Genomic DNA, 25,828 nt, shown 5'->3' with positions numbered 1-25,828 from the left:
TGCGTGATCTGCATTTCTGCCTTGTTTCCACCTATTTAACTTTCATTCTTATGGTGATGCATGTTTGGCATAATGCAAAAATGTCTGTTTACTGTTGATGCTCCCTGCCTCCACTTGTCCCTGGGCTCCCCAATCATGGTGGGCACAACCTTCACCCTCCATGTCTCGGGCAACAGCAAATGAGCAAAGCCATCATGCAGGAGAGCAAGAGGATATGTTAAGAGAGGTTGAGCAGCTTGTTGTCTTGCCCTGTTGCTGCCTCACCATGCTGGTTGCCATGAGTCTGCACCCCCTCGCCCCCCACAGCTGACTGCAACAACATTAAGCATCTGACATAAAAGGCATTTCAATTTGACTTTTCTTTCTTTATTTTTGACATCCAACAGTTTCTAAATTGTTATTTTCCAAATCATCCTCAGAATAAGTCCTCAGGCCTGGAGTTGTCAATCACTGGTAGGGCTTTTCTTCCATCCCAACTCTACTCTAAACTCTACCCGGCTGTCTCATCCTTCCAGGCCCTGTGTGACCTCTACACTTAGCTGATTGTCCCACCTAGCCATAGGCAAGTCCTTGTTTCCTGCCCTGATGATCACGTTTGCAGAGTGACTATCATTAGCTGGCCATGGGAGCCAGGATCTTGACTGCAATTGCCAATTAGTCTACCATTTTCAATTATCTCTTTTGAGTAATAGCATAAAAATTTATTTCTGGTTCTGAAGTTTATGATGACAATAAATAAAATTGAGTCTATCTACATGAACTATATGCAGTTTGCTAATTTTTTGCTTTGTAAAATATGTGCCTGTGCATGTACTCATTACATGAATGTGTTTGTCCTGCCTGAGACCAAATAGGCATTCTCTGTTCCCTCCGCTTGAAGCTTGAAGGACTCTTCCCCCAGAAACTTAGCTCCCTCCCTCCTCTTCTTCTTCAGGTCTCTGCTCAGATGCTGACTCACTGTAAAGGCTTCCCATCACCATCCTCAATCAAATAGCAATCCCTGCCCCTCTGCGACACACAGGGTTCCTCCTACCCTGCATCATTTTTCTCCACGCTTCTGTCACCCTCTCGCATACCATTGTTCATCTTCCTTCACCAAAGCTAAGGCTCAAGAGGGCAGAAACTGCTGTGTGGTCAGAGCCTAGAAGAGATCCTGGACTTCAGGAGGCTCTCAATAAATATCTGTTGCAGGAATAAATACAGACATTATATGCAATCCAAAAAATCAAAACACAGATGTTTTAGTAAATTGTGGTTCTAAGACTTGATGAGGCTTAGTTGGCACTAGAATTTGTCTTACCTTGACTCTTTGGGATCTTTCTGGATCACTAGCCCATCTTTTCTGCTGTATTCTTGTCCCTGTCACACTGATCTATATCAAGTTGTTCCCTTGTATTGTATCTGAAATACTGATTTGCAGAAAATTCCCTCTCTGTCTGCAACTACTCAAAGTGTTCATTATAAGTCAAGTTTTGATCAACTCTATGCCTCTAATTCACTCCATTACTGTCAGCTTCTGTACAGTTCTCTGCAATGTTAGAATCAAAAATGTCCTCCCTTCTCAAGTGTACTTGTGCAAATAGCAACAGCGACAGTCTAAAGTGGCTTTCTCCCAGGCTCTATTTTGTAGCATATGAGTCTATGCATCACCCAGACCCATGCACTTGCCTGGGTGTTGCTTACAGCCAGGGAGCTTGGGTGCTGCTGCTACTTCTGCTACAGATGCAAGGCCCTGGTCCACTTTCTTTTTGTTGCCTGGGTGCCTCTTCTTCCACCGAAGCCATACAAACACCCTAGCACTTCCTTGTCACTGCTCTGTGCATACAGATGCGTAACTGAGAATTGTGTTGTTAACATACTACACAGGCAAATTTTGATCAATAGGATTTGGAAGCAAATGAAATAATTCTGTTCCTTTGTCTCTCTGGAGAGATTACTGAGAGAGACAGTGGCATCATGCATCCTCTTCAAAGCTTCCCGTGACACCAAACAATCCATTCATCATGACATGCAGCCATCCTGACAACCCTTGTATTTTCTTACTCTCCTTTCCTGCCTCTTCCCACTTTTCTCTCACTCCTCCTTCCCTGGGATTCACTCTCAATAACATGTTGGCACAAAAGCTCTATTTTAGGCTCTGTTTTCTAGGGAACTCAGGCTAAGGTTTTACATATATATATATATACATATATATACACACACACACACACATATAAACACACACACACATATACACATACACACACACTTAACTCTTAGAGGAGATACAATAACTTTCAGGCAGAGAGCCACAGGAAAAAAAAGTAAAACAAAATAAAAGCAAAAACAAAACACAATAGTAAACAAAACTGTTCCATTGTCTGGAAATTATTATTGCTCTTATTTCCTACATCATATAAGAAATTTTCCCTAAGTAGGGTGGCTTGGTTTTTCTCTGTAATCATCTGGTTCCTACAACATAGGATTTAAATGTACTTCAGAATACACAATGTGTGTTCATATACATCATCTCATTTCATCCTGCCTTAGGAGGACAGGCACTCTTGGACATGTTACATCAAAGAGTGAACTCAGTTCTGCTTTCCATACCACCTAACAATGCACTCCTAACCCTGGAATGAAACAATAATGGTGGTGGTTTCGGTCACTGTGATTGCAGAAGGTTGAGATCTGTGGTCTAGAGAAGTACTACGGGCTCTTCAAAACAGACCACATCGACAATGTTTTAATTTATGTGTATTTCTAGCTGTAATGAAGTTAATTCACATTGTATTATTCACATTGTATTACTCAGGTTCATTTTTTTAAAATATAGATATTTTAGGATGTTAGTAAAATAAAAAGCTTTTTTATTAACAAAAAGCCAACTTAAAAATTGCAGTATAAATAGCATATTCAGAGATTAATGCCACAAAATCAAAAGAAGTAAAAATTTGTTTAATGAGATCTAAGTTTGATCCCAATTGTAAACCTTAAAACTTTGAATGTTTAACATTTAGTTGCGAGTTCCTTTAAAAGTCAATATAGGGATAGACAACCTGTTATTTTCAAGAGTGTCATCTCTAAGCAGTTGTTTGGAAGCTGGAAGGTGTTTCTCATATAAACAGTCCCCCACTTGCTGATTAAGTCCCAAGTCAGTTCCAATGCCTCTTTAACCCGTAATGTACTCGAATCCTATCTCTCCTCTGCTCAACTGATTCACACGGATGTGGGACTAGCCAATCAAACAGCACCACCCTGCCGGGAGTTCGGACTGTCAAAACAGGTTGGTTTTATATAAATGGTTGTTAATGTAAGGGAATTTGTTAACATATTAGATACCTCAAGAGACTATTCCAGAGTCTGACACACCTGGGATGACCAGCCCCTCTAGACCAGAACATATTGTGGATACATTTTATTGCAATGATATAGGGATTTCAGAGCACCAAGAGACAAGAGATCTATCAAAGGGTTTCTTCAGCTCCTAATTCCTTATCAAGGGTGGGCTGTTTAGGACATGCTGGTTTTGCAGGACTCTGTGCTCTATCTGAACTCATCTGAGATGACTCTTCATGGCTTCTTTATTTCTGAAATTACAGATGTCTTTAAAAAAAAGAAAAAAAAATGGTTTGAATGTGTTTTCCCTGCGTTTCATGGTAATGCCAGGGCCTCTGCTGGGAGGTAGAGAAGGCAGACAGAGCAGTTCGGTGGCAGTTGTCACCTGGACACACAGATGCTTGGTAATTGGGGACTGATTATTGAATATGTAAAAGAAAAATCTGGACATCGGAGCATAACTTCTGTTTTAGACAAAAATATAAACTTCTTTATTTACCAAAATGTTTGTCATAAAAAAATACCAGACGCTTCTGCACTAAATTCAAGGACTAATGTTATGTCCTCCTCTAAGTCGGCACAGTGAGCTGCTATGTTTGCTCCTTCAGCCTGGGACCCTCCCAGTCCCTGCTGATCTCAGGCCCCTCTCCTATGGCCAGTGCCTAGCACAGTGCGTTGAGGATAAAAGATGTTCAATAAATGGGTGTATTAAAAGTCAATTTACTAAAACTCCTACTTATTCCTCTAAAAGCCACTGAACATCCAAGGGTAGAAAGAAGCTGCAAATAACCATTGGCAAAGCCTTTTTTTTTTTCCCTCCTTAAGCCAGGTAGTGGAAAGGAAGAGACACAGAACCAAGTGCCACACCTCCGCTCATCAGCTGTCCAACCTGGCAGTCCTTGGATTAAAATCGTGAATCAGAACCCAGGACGTTTCTGACTCCCGACTCCCGCCAAAGATGAGGGAGAGAAAGTCCACCGGGAGCAGGCAGGAAGGGTCGCAGCCTGGCACTCTACTCTGAGCCTGTTACCCCAACTGGCCTGTTAGAACTCCGCAGCTCAGTATCTGAGAAGGCTGCAGGCCCCTGCAAAAAGGTGAAGGGCAAAACGGAATAAAAGAGGCTGAATGGGGCCAGGAGCTTGCCCCCCCCCTCAGCAATTCAGGACGGGCTGGACATGCTGGGTGCCTGAGGAACAGGCCACGGCTGACAGTCAGGGAGAGCCCGGAAAGGAGGGCTGAGCTGCCACAGAATAATGCAGCCCCGGAGACAGCAGGCACGGCCTGGAGAGGGAGCCGCCATGCACCATGAACCCTCAGTTCTGAATCAGCAATTACATTTCCTTAGAACTTTCCAGAAGCTGCCTTCTCTGTAGGTTGGAAGATATCTGTCACCCATATCCACATCCTCCCTGAACCTCAAGTCTCTCTCACACTTATAAATTTAGGGTAAAATAAATGCACTATTATTAGATGTGTATGGGGCACTCATTTTATATTCCTCCTTTGTTGTCCTTTCATTAGCTATGAAAGACTTGAGCAAAGCTCCACCCTGCCTCACTGAGATGAGGAGGGTGAGGTCAGGGGTGGGAGATCTCAACCAAGAGCCTTGTCAGTAACAGCCACTGCACGGCTAGATGCCCAGAGGAGGGCAGAACCCCGGGCTCTAGACTGGGTTTGTAGCACTACCCGCCCTGTGGTTCTCCTGTGAGCCCCAACCCTGGAGCTGCTGGGCTTGTTTGACAAAGGAAGCATCTTCCCCTATAGTCACCTTCTGCTTGGTTATGGTGTGAATATTTGTTCTGGTGTGAATATTCGCCTTCTTATGGTTTTGATACACTATCAAAAGATTGGGATGAGTAGTGTTTATATCATATCTTATTTATTGACAAGGAACCTTGCAGAAAAACTAAAATAAACCTTATAAATTCAAGCTGGGAGAAGCACAGAATCTGGCATTTGTTCCTAAAGAATGGCCTAATGAAGTAAATTTAAAGGAAATTTGGTTTCATTTAAGAAATCATCTTCTGTAAAGAATACATTTTGGAAAAACTAAGTACTGCTTGTCCCATGAATTTCAACACACTGAATTCAACAAACATTACTGCATACCTCCTATGTGCAGGGCTCTGTCCTAGGCACGGGTCCACGGTGAGCAAAACCAGACACAGCCCTGCACCTCAGTTCTAAAGAAGATGCCTCCTAACTGGTAAGAATTTTGGGGCCTCTCTTCCCCTTGGCCTCTGCAAGGAAATACCATATTCCTAATAATCTGTCCTTCCTTTGAGATACTTCATAACTTGCTCAGGGGAAGAGCTCAGATTTACACTTGGAGGAAAACTGTGAGGTCCCCAGGGAGTTGGGGTGACTGTGAAATGAATAATGGCCAGTTCCTCTGTGGGAAGATCTATTCCCAGACACAGGCACCAAACAGAAGGTTCTGGAGCCAACTGACATCTGCACCATATTTTTGTTCCCAGTAGCATCACCATTCAAGGTGTTGTTATATTTTTTTAAGGTCTTCCATTTTCTCTTTTTAGTGGAGGTGAATGAGCCTGAGGCCTTACCTGGAGAAAGAAGGAAATGTTCCCTTCCGAGCTAGACCTCCAGACAGCCTCACTGGGCAGCACCCACTGACGCAGCCGGGCTGTCGGGGTCAGCTGCAATGACTGGCTCTGCTGCTGCCCAGCTTATTCACTCACTCTGTCTAGACTCCAATTTCTGGAGCCTTTGGTGACTCATTTTTCAACAAAATGCAAGTAACTTCACTTCACTTTGCCTTAAGCTCTACATAACCTAATATTTAATGTGCACTGAGTAATACTATGTGTACCCCCATCAAAAAGCAGTCTGCAGACATCCCAGAATATCACAGCACTTGGACTTTGATCCTAATCACATATTAACCCTCTTATAGAAATCTCGGTTTTGTGAAAACTGGTATCAGAGAACCCTGTTGAAAGCTACAGTGTTGTCCCGGATGCCTCCGACTGCCTTTACATACCTCATGTTTGGTTTGCAATAGCTTAAAATGCCACAGCCTCACTTTAGGTTGGCTCTGAGTCATTTAGCTGCTCTCTGTTCCTCCAACACCTAACTCATTATCTTCAAAGCTTAGAACAGTCAGACCATAAAGGCTGATTTGTTCAGGGCACCTTAAAAGGTCAGAATATGGTGCCACCAGCCAAACCTTGGGGATTTTTCCAGTAACAGCCAACTGTAACTGTGCAAACACACCATTATGAGACCTGACCATGCCATGCTTTCCAAAAAGACTATGTAGGTATAGGGCTGAGAAACTTGTTTGAGATTCTATGTCTCTGGGGCTCTTGAAAGAAGGGGGCTGTTCTTTTTCTACCTAGAGGTTGTCAGAGAACTGACGTCAGAGGCCCAGAGCAACGTGGCACAGTGTGTCCCTGGGCACGCCTAGCCCAGTGTGGTGTTTCCTTGTGTCCTGACAACTTTTGCCCTTCCCTCACCAGAATGCCCCCTCACCTTCACTGTGGGACATCCCTCTTCAGACTAATTACGTGTAATATTCAAATTCACTTCCTGAGCTAATACAGACATTTTATTTTCCTTCAAGACCTTTATTTCTGCTGATTCTATAAAATCACCTGAAAGGTTTGCCCTGCTCTGGAGTGGACTCCTTCACATACGTGTGTCCTGTACCTACCTAGAACTCTTTCTTTCCCCTCAGGAACCAATTGCATTGGCATGCTGTCTTCTTTCAAGCTCCTCATTTTTATTCATTTATTACTTTCATTTTTTCAATAAATGTTTGTTGAGGATCCACCGTAAGCTGGAAACCATTCCTGGGCCAAAGACATGGTCGTGAGAGAGCCCAGACTCCTTTTCTCACAGAGCTTATAGATGGGGGGATAATAGTATAATAGCAACAATTATCAAGTGCTATAAACTTGACACCCATTACCTCCTTTAATTCTCACACTAATCTTATGCGAAGGCAACAGCATCCTATTTTGCAAGTGAGAAAAGTTGAGCTCTGAAGAGCATGACTTGGGGACCCAGCCATCCTTGGATCTTTGACGGGATCCGCACCCACCCACTGCTGCTGCTTAGCAAGACCCAGCCAGGTACCCCAGTGCTGCCCGTGCTCCACCACCCAACATCCCTGCACACATGTGGGCCTTTCCTGCCTTGCTTTGGCCTTACAACTACACGTCTCGGTTGCCTTTCTTCACACAGAACCACCACCGTATCTATATTCATGATCACTTTCGCCACATAATTACCAAATGGGAAAACATCAGTAACATAACAGGTTTCCTTCTTCTCTTAATTATGGGCTTAGCAATCAGAGGAACTTTAATATTTAATATCTAATCAAAATACTTAAAGATTACCAAGTGATGTACCCCTTTTGATGTAAAATCAGAGTTAAAGTATACTCCAAACAAAGCGTTCTATTTGCCTGACACACTGGCAGGCCAGACGCTGGAAGAAAGAAAGCACAAGAAAACATTTAAACTCATTAGTGGGGACCTGCAAACCCAACTTGTGTCTCAGCTCTGGTCCTCCCTTTGCATTTTGCTCATGAATTATGCAGGCAATTTAACTCACAAAGATAAAGGAGGCCTTTCATTGTCAATACCCCTCCACACCCACATGGTGCAGATAAGTCGATAAACAGGCTGCTAATTATATTAACTTTTTTTTGCAATGTATGATTCAGTGTTGTCTGCGGTAGAAACCAACCTTCCTTACTTTGAATATTTATGTTTTTGCTCCATTGTGCTTTGTCTCCAGTAAGAGTTGGAGGACTGCCAACATTGTCCTCCGACAGGTAACAGATTTCAGGAATGATCAGGGTAGATCACTAAGTGATTGTTTATACATTAAAATGAAATACCAGTTCTGCCTAACAGATGACAACTTGAAACTAAGGGGGAACAATTTCTATTCATAATAAATTATCCTAAAGATTCCTGCCTGTGAATATTTTTAGAGGATCACTAAGAGTAGCTTGATGTTACCAAATCTGTTTTAAAAGCAGCCACCTAAGGATTGTGTCCTTTGTTTGGTTTTTGCTGGCGTTATCACCATGGGATGGGAGATTTCCAGGTGTCTGGTTAAGGCCCTGGAGGGTTTACTTTGCACTACATAAGACAGTAGAGCCAAGAAAAGACCTTTCCCAAAAAATGATAATAAATAAATGATGCTGAACCCCAGGTGTGCTGGGTGAGGGAAGGGGACTGGCAGGACAGCTTCAGATAAAAGGTGGGAACCAAAATTATGAATAATGCAGTGCTTTGGGAGCACGTTTTTGCATATTGCTGATACGTTTTCCATATTTGTGCCTTTTGCTGATGGCTTTACCTTGGCACAAAAAGGATATCTATTTATTTCTTACTGGGTGCCAGGAGACCTAGTTTAGAATATTGGTTCTCTGCCTAACTTGCTAGGCCTTAGGCTAATAAATTAACCTCTCTGAGTTTGAATTAACCACTTCCCTGGTTGAGCTGTCTTAAGGATAAAGTACAATGTGACTTAGTGCCCAGCCCATGGAGGTGCCCATTTGTAGCTTTTTTTGTTCACGTATAATTTATTATTATTATTTAGTGTTGTTGCTCTTGTTATTGTCACTGCCACTTATTTTCTGGGTTGACATAGTTTATATTGTTTTTCCTGATTATTTTCTTCCCTTCCCCTGGAAGGATTATATTAAATATTTCCCTGACCCCTTTGGCATGAGGCTTGGCCATGTGAAATGAAAGTGATTTGTGCCCCTGTAGAGCAGAAGCTTCTAAGTTATCCTGCAGTGCTGCCATTACTCTTGCTCTGCTGCCACAAGTCCAGCAAATCCCAGACAGAGACTCCTTCAGCCTGGATCCCAGAATGAAGAGGACACGTAGAACAGAGCCACGGTTAACCTGCACCTGTCAAATGAGTTAGAGCTAACACTGTATCATAAGTCACTGAGAGTTTTTTTACCTGCAGCAGAAACAACAATAACTAAGTTCTGATACATCTAATACATACCTTTGGTTTACAGGGTTGGGGGATTGGAGTGGCAACGTTTGCAACTATCATCCCACCTATCTCTAGAGATTCTACTCCGAGCTTCCCATGATATTAATACTCAGTGGGTGAGAATCTTGAGGACGCCATTGTGGTCAAACAATAGAAAATCCTCACCAGTTATTTTGATTTCCCAATCACTTCTCACTACCCCCACACTGAAACCCCCATCCCTCCTATGTTTGCAAAGAACATCTAACTAGAGCATCTTCAAGTACAGAAAGAAATTGAGACTAAGAATTCTTAATACACATTGGTAAGGAAACAATGCCTATGATACAGAAAGAATCCTAAGAAACGTGTCTGGCAAGCATACAGGAGCAGAAAAGAAAGCATCTTTCTCCAGGGAGAAATCTGCAAGCCCTTGTTGAGCTCCCACTGTTCTAGGAGCTGTAGAGAATACAAACATGACTAAGGCACATGCCCTGTCCTCCGTGAAGCTGTGGGTAAACGAAGAGAAGATACTGCACAAATCACCACAATTCCAAGTGAATGTGATAAGTCCCATAGAGAAATATTAATACAAACCAGTATGGGATCACAGAGGAGCAAGAAAGGACCTCTGGATGAGGTCAGAGAAGGCTCGTGGAAGCAGCTGATCATTGTGCTGCTCTTCTGCAGGCTGGGTGGCATTTCACGTGGCAGATATCAGGGTGGAAGAGCATTCCAGGGAAGAGAACAGCAGAATAAAAGTATAAGCCTAGGAAACTGCAAGTTATTTTCAAGAAATGGTGAGTAATTCTGTTTGATTAAAGGGCTCATGAGGAAGCCAGGCAAGAGTTTGAGTGTGTTGGTGCGGAGTCAGGGAGGGCACTGAAAAAACCAGGAAGGGGTGAAGACTTCCTGAGAAGACATTCTACATCTCTAAACAGGGAATGACTCACCAGAACTGCATTCGTTCCAAGTTCTACATAAACAAGAGAATCAAATGCCTTGGCTAAAAAGCAAGGATTACAATAAGATCTGTTAAAGATCATGGCCCAAGCACATATGTTTTACTACCTCTCTTCCCCAAAATCCCACTGAAATGACAATAAAGAAGTACAAGAGCATTAGAAGAGTCTACTAACCTGCCAGAGATTTAGATAAATTTTGGAAGATGGACAATTGATAAGATCACATTTGTGCTTAAAAAAGAAGGCAGAAAGTCTCCACTCAGCATCAGAAGTAGAGCCACTCTTCTTGGCAAGCTCAGCACATGCTTGAAGCTGTAAATTGGCGAATGAGGAGAGGGCAGTGGAGAGCAAGGCAAGAGTCTGATGGTACTGAAGGTCTAGGAAACCATGGCCCACCCTCACTTCTGCTTTCTCAAGCCAGTAGTGGAATTTACCTCCAGGCTAAAACTGAGAAAGTGCTCTCTAAAAAGGTTATAACCCACCAAGGGAGGGCTGGGGGTACTAGCCTGTGATTAATTTTCTAAGGCCCTCCTCATAGGCAGAATAGAATACAAATACAGTTGGCCCTCTGTAGCCACGGGTTCCACATCTGTGCATTCAACCAACCACGGAAAACAGTCAAGAAAAGAAAATGGATGGTTGCATCTTTATTGAACATATACAGACATTTTTCCTGTCATTATTTAAATAGCTTTCACATTGTATTAGGTAGCGTATAAGTTATCTAGAGATGATTTAAAGTATTATATAAGGGAGGCTATGCATAGGTTATTTGCAAATACTAAGCCCTTTCATATAAGGGACTCCAGCATCATGGATTTTGGTGGCTGAGGGAGGTCCTGGAACCAATCCCCAGGCATCCCTACTGAGGGACGACTGCCCTGGGCATGCTGACAGTGTGAAAGTGATGAAACTGCTATCAGGAGGAATGATGGAGCTCTATTTCCTCTCCCAAGAGGTATCTGGAGATATTGTCTAAAGTTGATGGATTAAGAGAGGTGGGAGTACATTATTTAGAAGTATGAAGGTAGTCAAAACAAGATCTAAACTTTGTAACACGACTAAAAAAAAGGGGGGTAGTGGGAAGTGGAAGGGAGAGAAGATTAAGCATGCTGAATTCCTCATCTTTCCTAATGGGAAGTTACTGGATACATTTACATTTTTTAAAAGTACATTAAGAAATATTGCCATCATCACATTATTAGATTTTTGGAGGTAGCCCCCTGAAGAGCAAAAATAGAGAAAATTAAAAATCATGCCTTCTGAAGTGTAAAACTCAGGTGGGGTAGGGGACAAGAAGGACTGGGGGAGTATTTTTATTTTATTTTGCATCATATTATGTTTGAAAGTTTTTAAATGGATAAATATTTACTGTTGAAATTTAAAAACAGAAAGAGAGAGCATTTGAATTTTACTTCAAGGCCCAGAAGACAGCATTACTAACAAGTTCTTTGTGGATCCCAAGAATTGTTAGGAAAACTACAGTATCACAAGTCTATTATGGGTTTGTCTTCCTCCTCATGTTTACAGCCCCACCTTACACGGTTTTCTTTCTTTAGAAATAAAAAAGTGGGGGAGCCAAGATGGCCGACTAGAGACATAACTCCTTCCCCGCTGCAAGGTAGAATATTGAACTGAGAAAAGCAGAGAGCAGTTGCAGCTCCAGTGTGGATCACAGGGAGAGACAACAGAGATGTCTGGAGACCCAAAGGAGAAAAAATGTGAAGCTGAGAAAGAAGAAAACAGAGAAAAGACAGTGGCACGGTCCAAACCCAGAGAGGTGGGGAGCCTAGTGAAGGGGGGGGGGGTTCCCCTCCCCTGCATAGGTGCCTCCATTGAGCATAGGGACATAAAACATTTTGGAGGTGCCTCCAGCCCCCACAAGCCCAGGCGTGGTGGCTAAATAGGAATAGCAGGGTGACCTAGCTATCCATGGGAGTTCGGATGTTCAAAAGGAACACTTTTTAGGAGAGTGCCACAAGAGACCAGAGTGCCAGCTATCTTACACCTAGACTCTTCCTCCTCTACACCATCTCCAATCTCAACATTAGAGAGAGCAATTTTAGCTCTCGGGCCCACTGGTAGCCACGACCCCTGCCCCCCATTATAACCCCGAAAATACTCTGAACAGAGTAGCATGGGAATGGCTGCATCTGTACAGCAGGTACACATTCTCAGCTGAGCCTACCACTGAGAGCAGGGCCACTGCAATTTATGAGCTTCCTGCCACCCGCGACTTAGACAAGTGGGCCAGAACTGGTGGGCCCCCAAGACACGAGAGTGGTGCAGGGAGACCCAGGGGAGAGATCTTGGTCCTGGACACAGGTGGCAAGGAGCTTTTATGGCCATATCCAACTGCAGAGTGTGGAGGGGCACTGAGGAACGGGGATCTGTGACCATGCCCATCCCCTGCCCCTACTGGAGAACCACCATACTGGATAAGGAGGAGGCACTTGGAGTGAATTAGTATAGCCCCTGGTTCTCATGACCACCAAAGGCCTCCAGCATGCCTGGCTGAACAGAAGCAGCAGCCCCTCCCCCCACTCATTACAATAGGGAGTGTAGCCTGAGCCAAGAAACTCCTGAACTACCCCTTCTCCCAGATGGGAGCATGCCCCTGGCAGAGGCCCCTGTGGACAGATAGGCCTACCTCTCTCCCCTTGGGGTCTTGTGGCACAAAAGGCATTCTATACACCAAAAACAGCCAAGCTGAGAATCAAATCAAAGACTCAATAACTTTCACAATAGCAACAAAGAAAATAAAATACCTAGGAATATACTTAACCAAGGAGGTGAAAGACCACTACAGAGGGAACTACAAAACTCTGAGAAGGAAATCACACAGGATGTAAACAAATGGAAAAACATATCATGCTCATGGATCAGCAGAGTCAACATTGTTAAAATGTCTGTACTACCCAAAGTGATTCACAGATTCAATGCAATCCCCATTAAAATATCAACGTCATTTTTTTTTTTTTGCAGATCTAGAAAAAATAAGTCTACGCTTCATATGGAATCAGAAAAGATGCGGAATAGCCAAAACAACCTTAAGCAAAAAGAACAAATGAGGAAGCATCTCCTTACCAGACTTCAAGCTATACCGCAAGGCTACAGTAACCAAAACAGCATGATACTAGCACAAGAACAGAGACATAGACCAATGAAACAGAACTGAGAACCCAGATATAAAACCATCTTCATACTGCCATCTGATCTTTGAGAAAGCAGACAAAAACATACACTGGGGAAAAGAATCCCTATTCAATAAATAATACTGGGAAAATTGGATAGCCACATGTACAAGACTGAAACAGGATCCATATCTCTCACCACCCACAAATATCAACTCACGGTGGATAACAGACTTAAACCTAAGCCATAAAACTGTAAGAATTCTAGAAGAAAATGTTGGAAAAATTCTTATAGACATTGGCCTAGGCAAAGAATTTGTGAAGAAGACCCCAAAAGCAATCATGGCAACAACAAAAATAAATAAATATGACCTGATTAAATTAAAAAGCTTCTGCACAGGTAAGGAAACAATCAACAGAGTGAATAGACAATCTACAGAATGGGAGGAAATATTTGCATGCTACACATGTGATAAAGGGCTAATAACCAGAATCTAAAAGAACTCAAGCAAATCAGCAAGAAAACACCAAACAACCCCATTAAAAAGTGGGCAAAAGTCATGAACAGAAGCTTTTCAAAAGAAGATAAAGTAATGACCAATAAACATATGAAAAAATGCTGAACATCTCTTATCATCAAGGAAATGCAAATCAAAGCCACAATGAGATATCACCTAACTCTAATGAGAATGACTTTTATCAAAAAGTCATAAAACAACAGATGCTGGCCTGGATATGGAGACAAAGGAACACTCATACACTGTTTGTGGGACTGCAAATGAATGCAACCTCTATGGAAAGCAGTATGGAGATAACTCAAATAACTAAAAGTAAAGCTACCATTTGATCCAGCAATCCCACTAGTGGGTATTTATGCAAAGGATAAAAAGACATATTATAAAAAAGACACTTTTACTCAAATGTTATGGCAGCACAATTCATAATCACAAAGATGTGGAAACAGCACAAGTGCCCATCAATACATGAGTGGATTAATAAAATGTGATATATGTATACCATGGAGTACTACTCAGCCATAAAAAATGGTGAACTAATACCTTTGGTAACAACCTGGGTGTAACTGAAAACCATACTTCTAAGTGAAATATCACAAGAATGGAAAAACAAACACCACATGTACTCACTATTAAATTGGAACTAATTGATCAATAATTATGTGTATTATATGATTGTAAAATTCAATGGAATTCAAGAAGGTGGGAGGAGGGAAGAGGAGGTAGATAAATTCATTCCTAACAGGTACAATGAACACTATTTGGGTGATGGGCACACTTATAACTTTGACTCAAGCTGTACAAAAGCAATTCATGTAACCAAAATGTTTGTACTCCCATAATATTCTGAAATTGAAAAAAAAAAAAGAAAAAAAGTGTTTTTTTCCTACTATGTGAATCCTACACTTAGGTTTACACTTGTGAATTTAATTAACAGTGTCTAGTTTTACAGTTCCCAGGAACAATTGGGGCTAATACAGCCTCACATGAGCTCTAGGTATATTGGGCAAGTCCTAAAGAGTCTAAAGAAGAAAATGACAGATACTCAGTGTTAAACATGTCATTGCATATAAAAATTACTATAGGTTATTTCTGAAAAATATAAAAATTGGCTAATTTAAACATATGTAATTGCTTCCATTTTCCTTAGCCTTGTTTACTGTACAGTGAAATTTGCATGAGAGAACTGTGAGGAAAGATTTAAATGAAGTTATTTTCTTAATAAGATTTCAAGTAGGCAGATGTTTTCCCCAAGGAGCTTTTCAAACAACAGAACATACAGAAGAACATCATGAGAGCCAGAGAAAGAGTATATCTTTAGCTATCAAATGCTTGCATCATTTTTAAGACAAATCTTTGTATGTTTGAGTTTCCAACATATCATCTTTGAACTGATGAAATTAACCTTTGGTCAGCAATAAGTTTCCCACTGAAGAAATCTAGAAAACTCTAAATGTTTACCTTAAAAATTCTCCTGAGAATATTATAGTTTTAAAAAATGTTAATTTATACAGATATGAAGTACTGAATTAGGCTCATGCTCAGAGCAGTCTTCTCCGACAAGAGCTGCCTACCATCTGTGAAGTCAACTATTTCCATTTCCAGTGATCCCAAGTTCATCATTTTAGCTGCTGAGACTGAAATTCTCAGTCAGTCATAAATATCACCTGTTCTGTCCCCCTTGTCCTCCTCTGGTGTTCATTTAGGTCATGATTTTTTTTTCTTCTTTTCTAATCAACAGATTTGAACGCGACGCCACAGAAAGGATGTGTAAACAATTTCATTTTCATGGTCAATGAGACAACCACTAGTTCATTCTGCAGGTCCAGAAGGATGCTCATTTTTCTATTCTCTAGAAAGAAACCAGTGGCAGGTGGAACAGAAAATCAGCAGTTCAGGGAGGGCTGCAGCAGGATCTCATTTTCTGTACCTTCTCTGTATCAGGAGTCACTTCAGACTGGCATAGAGTCATCTCCTCAATTCTGGAAGATCTGACCTTATCAGAGATTCCATAGCCTCTAGCAATGATTAATAGTTACTATAGCTAAATCTCTCAAAGTCCTTTTTTCCCTCTCTTTGGTAGGTAAGCCCAGCAGTTGAGTGGCAGTCCTCCTTTTCATAGGATTCATTCATCCTGCTCAGTGTCACAGAGCTCTTTGGGAGGACTAAAGAGGTCATTTGGTCCAGTCCCCTGACTTCAGGTAGATGAGGTCAGATTCACTCTGAAAAAGACCTCTTTTAGGAAGCCTTCCAAGAACTGCACAAAACTGGACTGATGCCTTTCTTTTGCACCCCAAAGACCCAAAGCCTTTTTTTGTAATAGCACTTACATCCCAACTATATCATCTACTTCCTTGCCTGACTGTTTACCCAGCCTTTAAGTCAGAAGTTCCAGTGTTTTCTTTGTACCCATGCTGTGTGCCCAGCACATTGTGGCTCTCAATAAATACATGGTGAACAAATTTGACAGACGAAATACCTCAGCCCCGAAGGAGGTAGATGTTTCCAAAGTCCTAGAACAAGTGTAGCATCATGAACAGGAATTGTCTGAAAGTGGCCCTGATTGTCGGGAAAAGAGAGCTACCAGGGAAAGGGACTACAGCTGACTCGGTTTCCCACAGGAGCAGCCAGAATTTCTAGACAACTTCTATATATAAACAACTTGTACCCCTAATCCCGATAACCTGGCACCAAGCTGCCTGTGAATCTCCCTGGTAGAGTTATCTCATTTAAGGGAAAAAATAAAACAACAAAAACCCCAGAACTTCCAGTTAAATTTTAATTTCAGAAAAACAGCATATAATTTTTTATTCATTACACTATATAGGACACACATGCCAAAATGTATTCATCATTTATTTGAAGTTCAAATTTAACTGAGCATCCTGTATTTTATATGGCAACCCAACCCGCCCCCACCACACAGGCAAACGACACAGCTGCCTCCCCTTGCTTACCCTACAACAACAGAGACCACACAGTGCCGCCTCTCCAGGGGAAGCGGACCCACACTGCAGCCCGGGGCACCCAGACCCTGACATACCTCTTGGGGGACAGATGAAACAGTCCTTCCTTTCTTTTGCTGACCCTTGCCTCATGTATGCTACCCTTGTCCAGGAAAACCTATTTCTTGATCTATGCTGTGTGCTGTGGTGAAATTCATCAGACCCCTGGCTCAAGGCAAATGCTGAACCAGACGGGACCCGCCTTCCTCAACACTATTACACGTCTGCTGTCTCTAAAGCTGTAAGTTCTTACTGGCAAGTACTTTCTTACACATCTTGGACTCTTACTAACTCATTTAGTGTTAATACCTCCTGCCTGAAAGATGTTCTTTAGTGTATAGGATTCTAAAATGCCCATAGCCGTTAGCACCACACTCCTGGGAGGCTGGGTATTGTGGTAATAAGGCACCAGGGCTTCCTATCAGATGGGCCTGCGCTCCAGAACTTGCTCCACCACCTTCTAGTCCTGTGAACCTCTTTGAACCAATTGTCTCCTCTGTAAAACAGGCATCCTAAGAGCACCCACTTCAGAGGGCATGAGAAAATTGGATGAGCTAGTAATCGACACAGTGCCTGGCATGGGGCAAGCCCTCATTAGCATGGGCAGTGTACCATCATTATTGGACCTGGTTAGTCTCTATCTTGCCCCTACACTCTTTGGGAATTTGTCCCTCTGGGGGACACTGCCCCTGGAGGCCACCTCTCAAACTTCTGCTTGTTTGCTTTTGGTGATTATGCCAGTTCTCTGCTGGGATGTTATATAACTCCACTCCATCATCTGTTCTTTTTAAGCACAGCTTGCATTTTATTGTTTCTTTGATGAACACTCTAAACATTTCCTTGTTTATCATTTCTCTTGTCTTAGCTTGTTTGCTTCCTGAGAGTAGAGAGCAAACTTTGCCTAGCTCCATGCCAATGAGCAAAAATCAAAATATTTTATCTGTATCATCATCATCTTCACCTTAAAACCATTGCTACATTTCACAAGAGTATGGTCTTTTTTCTTTTAAAGTTTTTATTTTTTTAATTATAAAAGCATCGATGTGTTCTTTGAAACCAGTCAAATAATTCAAGGATACATAAAGAAAAATTTGCTATTCATTCTCTCAACTGTTCACCCCAACCCAAACCTGAGATGTGCAGTATTAATAATTTGTACCTCTCCATACCTTTGTATTGCTCATATAAACACACACACACACACACACACATACACACACACGCATGTTTGTAAATATGCACTCAAACAGATGTGGTATTGCTCTTGCTTACTGTCTTAACTTTTATCAAAATGGATTATATCAGTTACATTATTGTACAGCTTCATTTTCTTATATAATATCACATAGTTATTATTTATAATAGCTGAATAGTAATCCATAGAATGGATATACTATATTTACTCACCTTTTCATTATTGACAGACATTAAGATTGTCACTGATTTCTATTCCACTATTAATAATTCTGCAGTAAATATCCCTGTACATACATCTTGTATGCACTGGGACTCTAATTTCCATAGTACACGTTCCCAGAAGTGAAGCTGCAGGTCAGCATGTACGTGTAATGGAGCAGAATTTGCTAAGAAGCTCACGAAGTTTGAGCTTCACAGCCCTGGTTGCACAAGCACGTCAGACAGTCCTAGACTTCATTTTGTATTTGTAATTTTGTACTAATTTTCTTAAAGAAGAATGAATGAAAAGCTAAAATAAATGAAGCTAATAAAATGTAAGCTTTGAGCCCCTTGAAACCTAGGACCTTCCTGAGTATATGTACATACAGTTTGAACAGGCACTGACAGATTATTTCCCCCAAATGTGAGAAAATCATGCCTCCACCAGTAAGACAGGAGAGAGCCCAGGGGCCCACGTCCTCAACAGCACTGAGTATCGCTGCATTTCAGCCTTATTGCCAATTTGATGTGAAAACATAGAGTATCTTATTCACTTAGGTATAGTTTCTTTACTACTATAGGTTTAAGCCTTTGCTGTGTTGATTGACCATTTAGATCTCTTCTGGAATTTTGTCACCATTGAACTTTATTCTTTTCCTCATCAGTTTATAAGAGCTCTGTATGTCATCCATTCAACAAATATTGAGCATCTATTAATACTATACTCAGGGCACTTCTGTGGGCTGGGGGATAAGGCAGTGAATAAAATCCCTGATTACATGAAGTTTACTTCCTACATGCAGGAGACAGGCTAAAATCAAACAAATGAGAATAAGAGGAATATGTCACAGTACTGTAGGGAAAATAAAGCAGGGAAAAGGGAGAGCCCGGGTGGGAGGGGGCTGCTCGACTATGTGGGTCGCTCAGAGCAGGCCCCTCTGATAACAGGACACCTGAGCAAAGACCTTCAGGTTGGGCCAAGTGAGTATCTGGGGTAAGAGCATCGTGGGGGATGGAGTCAGCATTGGGGGGGGACACAGGGCTGGAGTGGTAGCAGGCCTGGCATGCCCAGGGGGCAGCCAGCAAGCCGGTGTGACCCAGACTGCACAGGTAGGGGGAGGGAGCAGGAGATGAAGTCAGGAGGTAACTGCCCCCAGGTTCTGCTGGGCCTTGTGTGTAACAGCAATGATGCCGGCTGCTACTCAGAGCAAAATCATGAGCAGGTGAAGGTTTTCATTCAAAGAGTGACCTGGTTTCACTGACAAAGATATCTCTGCTGCTGGATAGAAAAGACACCAGATGCACCTTTATCTGCGACATCTACCTCCGTTACAAATATTTCCCCAGTCTGTTGTTTGTACATTGAATTTATGGTGGTTCCTATAGAGTATTAAAAAAATGAAGATGTTATGTAGTTAAAAACATCTTTTGAGTCTTTCTTGTCTGGCTTAGAAAAGACTTCCTAAAACCAAAACCAAAGTGGTAGAAAAATATGAATATTCTCTAACACTTTTGAATATCTTTTCCCGTGTTTAAGTTACAGATACAAGTGTTAGGAATCCAGAGTCTAATCTGGCAACACAGAAGATTGTCCCTTTCCTCCACCTCAGGTGGTTTAGAATCACATTTAAGTACATATTTAATTCTTTCTGTTTGTCTGGTTAATAATTTGGACCTTCTGGGATGCAAAATTATTTTAGTTTTCAGGAAGGGAATATAAAGAGTAGGAAATCCCTGACTCGGTTCATTTGATGTGCCGCCATAGACATCAAATGACGAGGATTAATCACAATGAAATCTTGCGTATAAGAATAAGGATCCCTTCTCATTTCAGGACTGTGCACTAATATAGAGAGACAAACATACAGAAACTCATGCTTTTTAAGAGATTACATTGTCTATTTGTACTATACTAAGTAGGTTAAAGGTAACATTAATATATAGAAAAACAAGAAGGAACAATAGTAGAAATTTTCCTAACATTGGATCCTGTTGTTATTTACTCTCTGCGTTATGTATATAAGTTCAATTTTGCATTGGCAGTGTTAAAATGAACACTTCAATACCAACCTGAAATTTCATAGACTGAATATATAGAGCTATTGTCATAAAAATACACTGTTAAAATTTATTGCTCCCGATTTACTTATTCAAATAATGTATGGATACCAGAAATTAGGCAACTCCTATTGTTTTACACTTCACTGACCTATTTTCTCACCTTTAACATATGTGCACATTCACACAACTGTGCTAAAACCTTGGTTGTAGGACTTAGAAAATTTCAGCCTGACCCAAATTCTTCTATTCATGCAGGCAGACTCTAAATCAGAATAGATATAGCACCAGATGTAACTGTGGTCAATGTCCTTAGTAATAGAGGGGAACAATGACCTGGATAATGAAATAAAGCATGGAATGCCTTCGATTGTGTCGGGTTGAATGGAGATGACAGCTGTCAGAGTGAAATAGGTGAGTGGGTAGGGTGTGTGCCCGCCCCACGGTCCCTGCCCCTGGCTGAATATCCTCCCTGTGAATGGTTCCTGGACACATCCAGGTTTAAATTTCTACACCATTGCTCTTTTCTTCTGTTTCATTTTCTTTTCAACTTTCACATCCCCTGCAGAAAGACAGAATTGCTCCTGCTCTTCCCAGCAACCTTTGATTGCCTTGCTCAAGGGACATCAGAACCTCACCAACACCCAAGGGTGTCCTATTAAGGGAAAGGCAGAGTGAACTGTGGCCTTTGCTACCGTAAAAAGCCTGCATGGGCAATTATGAGGAAAGGAGATCACATTTTCTTCCAATCACAGTTTATGGGGCAAACGAGGGAAGCCGCTTAGCGCCAGAAGTCTTATAAATGCCCACAGGCGTATTCTTGCCTTGTCCCGGAACGGTGGTCGCATGAGAGCACACTGCCTGTCAGTGCTGACCCCAGAACCACTCAAGTACAGCCTTCCACAGTCAAGCCCTGAGGCCACTTAGATTCGTTTTCTTTCCCTTGTTATGGCTGCAGGACTCAGTCTGCTTTTCTTTTCACTTTTTAGCTGACACTGGGCACCCACCTGCCCCCCGACAACATACATACCCAAGAGCTGTGCAAAGGGCTGAAGTCTCTGCAGTTTCCTCTTTCTTTGCAGTGTCAAAGATGACCTCACAGGCCCTTTCTGTTGTCAGACTTTTATTCTAATCACTTTGGAAAAACAATCATTGAGAAATCAATAATGCCACAGAATCATACAAAATGTTTAGCTTCTTGGTCCCCTAGCTGTTGATCCTGCCACTGTTCCATCACAAAAGCTGGAAGCCCAGGTCAACTCCATCGAAATATTTCTTTCTTTCCAGTGTAGTCTTCTTTTAGGTAAAGGTATCCCTTCTTCCAAGATCTTTTTCCAAGGCTGTACCTTATCATTTTTAGGCTGAATAACCTCCTCTGACCTATACAGGCAACATACTTTTGAATATCTTCTCATCCTCTCCCTGAGCTCTAACTGGGCAAGGAGAAAAAGCCACCAAATTAAATCATAGTGTAAGCTTCAAAAAAAAAAAAAAAAGTTTTTTGGTATATACCCCTTTGAGACATATCTTAGATAGTTGCACATTCTAAAGAAATGAGAAAAATAAACTTGGCAAATGCAGGTATCCTAACAGTGAATGCAATCCTGAGCATGTTCTGTATTCATAATTGGACCCAAGAAACTACCTTCAATGGGGTAAAATACATCCAAATGTTTGGAGGGCCAAGGCAGGAGGATGGCTTGAGCCCAGGAGTTAGATACCAGCTAGCAAGAACCCTGTCTCTACAAAAAATAAAAAAAATATATACATAGGCAGGCATGGTGGCATATGCCTGTAGCCCTACTTGGGAGCTTGAGCCTGGGCGTTGCACCACTGCACTCCAGCCTGGGCAACAGAGCGAGACCCTGTCTCAAAAAAAAAAAAAAAAAAAAAAAAAAAGGACAGTCAACACCCAAATGTAAACTCCAGCAGTACCTGAGATGGTTGGGCCATGGAAGTAGGACGGAGGCTCAGGCTTCTTGGCACAGCTGCAAGCAGCTGGGCAGGACACTTTGCCTGCAGGAGCAACCTCCTAAGAAAGGTCCTCACCCCACCCAAGGGAAGAGCCATCTCTGGGGGATGTTGGGTGTCACCAGGGCTGACAGGCTGAGGGGTGCTGTGATCCATAGTTGTATCATGAGAGAAGCTAGTCTGGAATAGGACACCCTGCCCTGCCACCCCGTGCCACCAGCATCTGCTCATATCAAGCAGGTGCGTCTCTCACCAGCTCTGAAGACAGGCCTCAGGGTGCCCTGGGATCTGGAGGGACTGATGTCTGTCTCTGGTATTTCCTTGCAATTTTCTCCCTCATTGTTCTCTCCTATTTTTATGTCTTACTTTAAATGTTTACTGGTCATTTTATAATAAAAGTGACTAATAATAGCTAAACATTTTGGGGGGCACTTACTATGTGTCAGGTATTGGTTTATGTTTTACAAATATTATGTCGTATCATTTTCAAAAAACCCTAGCAGATAGTTGCTATTATTATTCCCAGTTATAGATGGGATGAGCTGTTTAGCTGGAACAGGAGAATATTCCTTCCCTCCCCAATTACTTTCATTCCTTCATTCAGGTAGCAAATAAATATATATATATATATTAAGTATCTACAAGGCATAAGGGTAGGTTCCAAGCAGAAAAGCAACAGAGATAAAAGACACCATGTCTACCCTCAAGTACCGTACAGCCTAATGGGGTTTACTAAAAAAAAAATAAATTTTAAAATTGTGAATTCGATGTGGTAGATGAATGTGTACACCAGGGGCTATGATAGGAGGAGGCACAGCCAACCGAGATGAGGGTAAAACCTAGTATTGGGGGGCAGGGGAGGGAGGTGTGGGGAGTCAAGCAAGGTTTCCCAGGGGAGGCGATGAAGGCTGAGCGGAGTCTGATAAGACAAGGAAGCGTCAGGCGTGAGGGGTCTGGGCCAAGAGATAAATGACAAGTTGGAGGGTTGGTCTGGGAACCACATCACATATAATGTTAAGAAATTGAGATTATATCGTAAAACTCATGGTAAGACCCAAAGTGATTTTTTATTGTAAACTATAGATAAGATAAATTGTATCATTTTAACCATTTTTAAATGTACAGTTCAGTGGTGTTAAGTACATTCACATTGCTGCAACCATCATCACCATCAATCTCCAGGACTTTCTCATCTTCCCCAATGAAATGATGTGCCCATGAAACATTAATCCCATTGCCCCTCCCCCAAGGCCACTAGCAAACAATATTTTACTCTTTGCCTTTATGAATTTGACTATTTCTAGACACCTCACATAAGTGAAATCATAAAAGAATTTATCCTTTTGTGGCTGTCTCATTTCACATAGCATAATGTCTTCAAGGTCCATCCGTATTGTAGCATGTGCCAGGACTTCCTTCTGCAAACCTCTGCCTAGACCATCACCCCATATCCCTCTAAAGCTAGTATCGTTTCTTTTCTAGTTATTCAAGGGAAATCAGCCCCTGTGATGTGGTTCTGGATTGGGAAGTGGAGGAGACAGAAGAAACCCACAGCCCTGAGGCCACAGAGAGGAGAAGACAAGAAAGTGAGCTTTTCTATCTCTTTCCTTTGACTTTATAAAGCCCAATGCTCTCTCCTTCAATAAATCAATAAACATTTCTCACACTTTACTGTTATTGTTGGCTTACTTATCTATTTCTCAGGAGATTTTAAACAGCAAATATATCAGAGAATAATCAAACTCAGGCTAAACCCATCAGGGCTAAGATATATGTTAAACTATGAGAGATTTTGTGCTTCTCCCTAACGCATGCTTTTTAATTTTCAAAAAAAGAACTTTTAGCAAATATTATAATAAATATAACCAAGAAATCAAACACATAAAACATTTAGTGAAGAAAATGTAATGAGAATGGTTTTGTGGTAATTAATACTAAGAACAGTGTTATAACCCCATTAATGTGTTTAAATATGGGGGAATGACACTTAATATTATACTAAAATGCCTCTGTCACTTTTCAACCCCTTTAGATTATTAATTATTAGGTGGGGTCAAGAAAATTATAAGGTAGAAGTATTTTATTAGGAAATTATACATTTCATATGCTACAGCTTATCATGAAATTAGCAAGTCTTTGTTAGCAATTAGGATATGGTTATCAGAAGAAAAGTAGAGCTGAGACTTTTTTGGGTTTTGATAAGATATTTTAACTGAGTAAGCTTTTTCTTTCTTCTCTTTTTTTAGATTGATACTTCTTTACTACACAGACAGTAAAATACACTGCCAAGTTTGCTTATTCATTCGGTCAATAAAAGCAGGTTTTGAAAGTAGTACTTTTGTAGACTTGAACTTAGAAGTTGTTTCCCTCTCTCCCATCCCTGGGAAATGATCTAGCTTCCAAATATAAAGAAACAACCTTTAAGAACTGACAAGGTGTTTATGCTGCGATTGTGAAAAAAAATGAACACTACTCTCAGAAAACAGAATGTTGTCTCTAGTGAACAAAGTTGTAGCCTGGTAGATGACAGTTTATGGGAAGAAGGAATTGTTTCAAACTTTCCAGCAGACTTTTACACCGAATAACTGCCTTAAATAAAAATCACATGTATGAGATACAATGTCACATAACAAACAGTACACAAGTTTTCTTTGTGCAGTTAAATCAAAAATAATAGGCAATGTTGAAGTTGTATGTTTTAGCTTTTGGTGCCAAATTTACCTCAGCCTGATCTGCAGTTTGGGGTTTTTGGTTTCCAGAAGCCAATTCAGTTGCTACTTTTAGGAAAGAAAAATCTGTTGCATGGTTAGTTTGAAATTAGGAGAGTTGATAGTCCCAAGACTCTACTTGTAATGTACCGTGAGTACTAACATAGCCATCACTGCAGCACTACTTAGAGCATTGCTGATTTTGAAAAAGACAAGCCTGAAATCAATAAGGAAAAAGCACTAAAATGCCAATAGGAAAATGGAAAAGTGGCGTGAATAACAATTCACAGCAGAAATGTAAATGACCAATAAGCATATTAAATATTCAACCTCCCAGGGGTAAAATAAAAACATTCTAATAAAAAAAATCATAGCATTTTGCCTATTAAATTAGTAGACATGACAAAAATGATGATGCCCAAGTTTGGCAAGGTTGTTGGGAATGTTAAATCAGTATAAACTTTTTGAAAGGCAATTTTATATGTATTTCCAGAATCCTTAAAAATGCATCCACTTTAGTCCCATAATGATATTGCTGGAAGCCATTCTAAAGAAACAGAAAATTGTGCAAACATTTATTTACTAAATAACATAAACAATCAGGTTATAAAAATGGAAATAGTCTAAATGTCCAACAGTAATGGAAAAGTTAAATTAATTGTGGTTTATGTATACTATGGAATATCATTCTCTTATTAAAAATTTTTAATGAAATGGGGAAATGCTCATGCCACAATGTTAGATCAAAACAAAAAGGACATAAAATTATCTATATAATCTGATTCTTAT

The sequence above is a fragment of the Lemur catta genome, chromosome 13 (assembly GCF_020740605.2).
Source record: "Lemur catta isolate mLemCat1 chromosome 13, mLemCat1.pri, whole genome shotgun sequence".
NCBI classification, from domain to species: Eukaryota; Metazoa; Chordata; class Mammalia; order Primates; family Lemuridae; genus Lemur; species Lemur catta.
The sequence above is the reverse complement of the archived record's forward strand: the minus strand, read 5'-3'. Positions refer to the sequence as shown.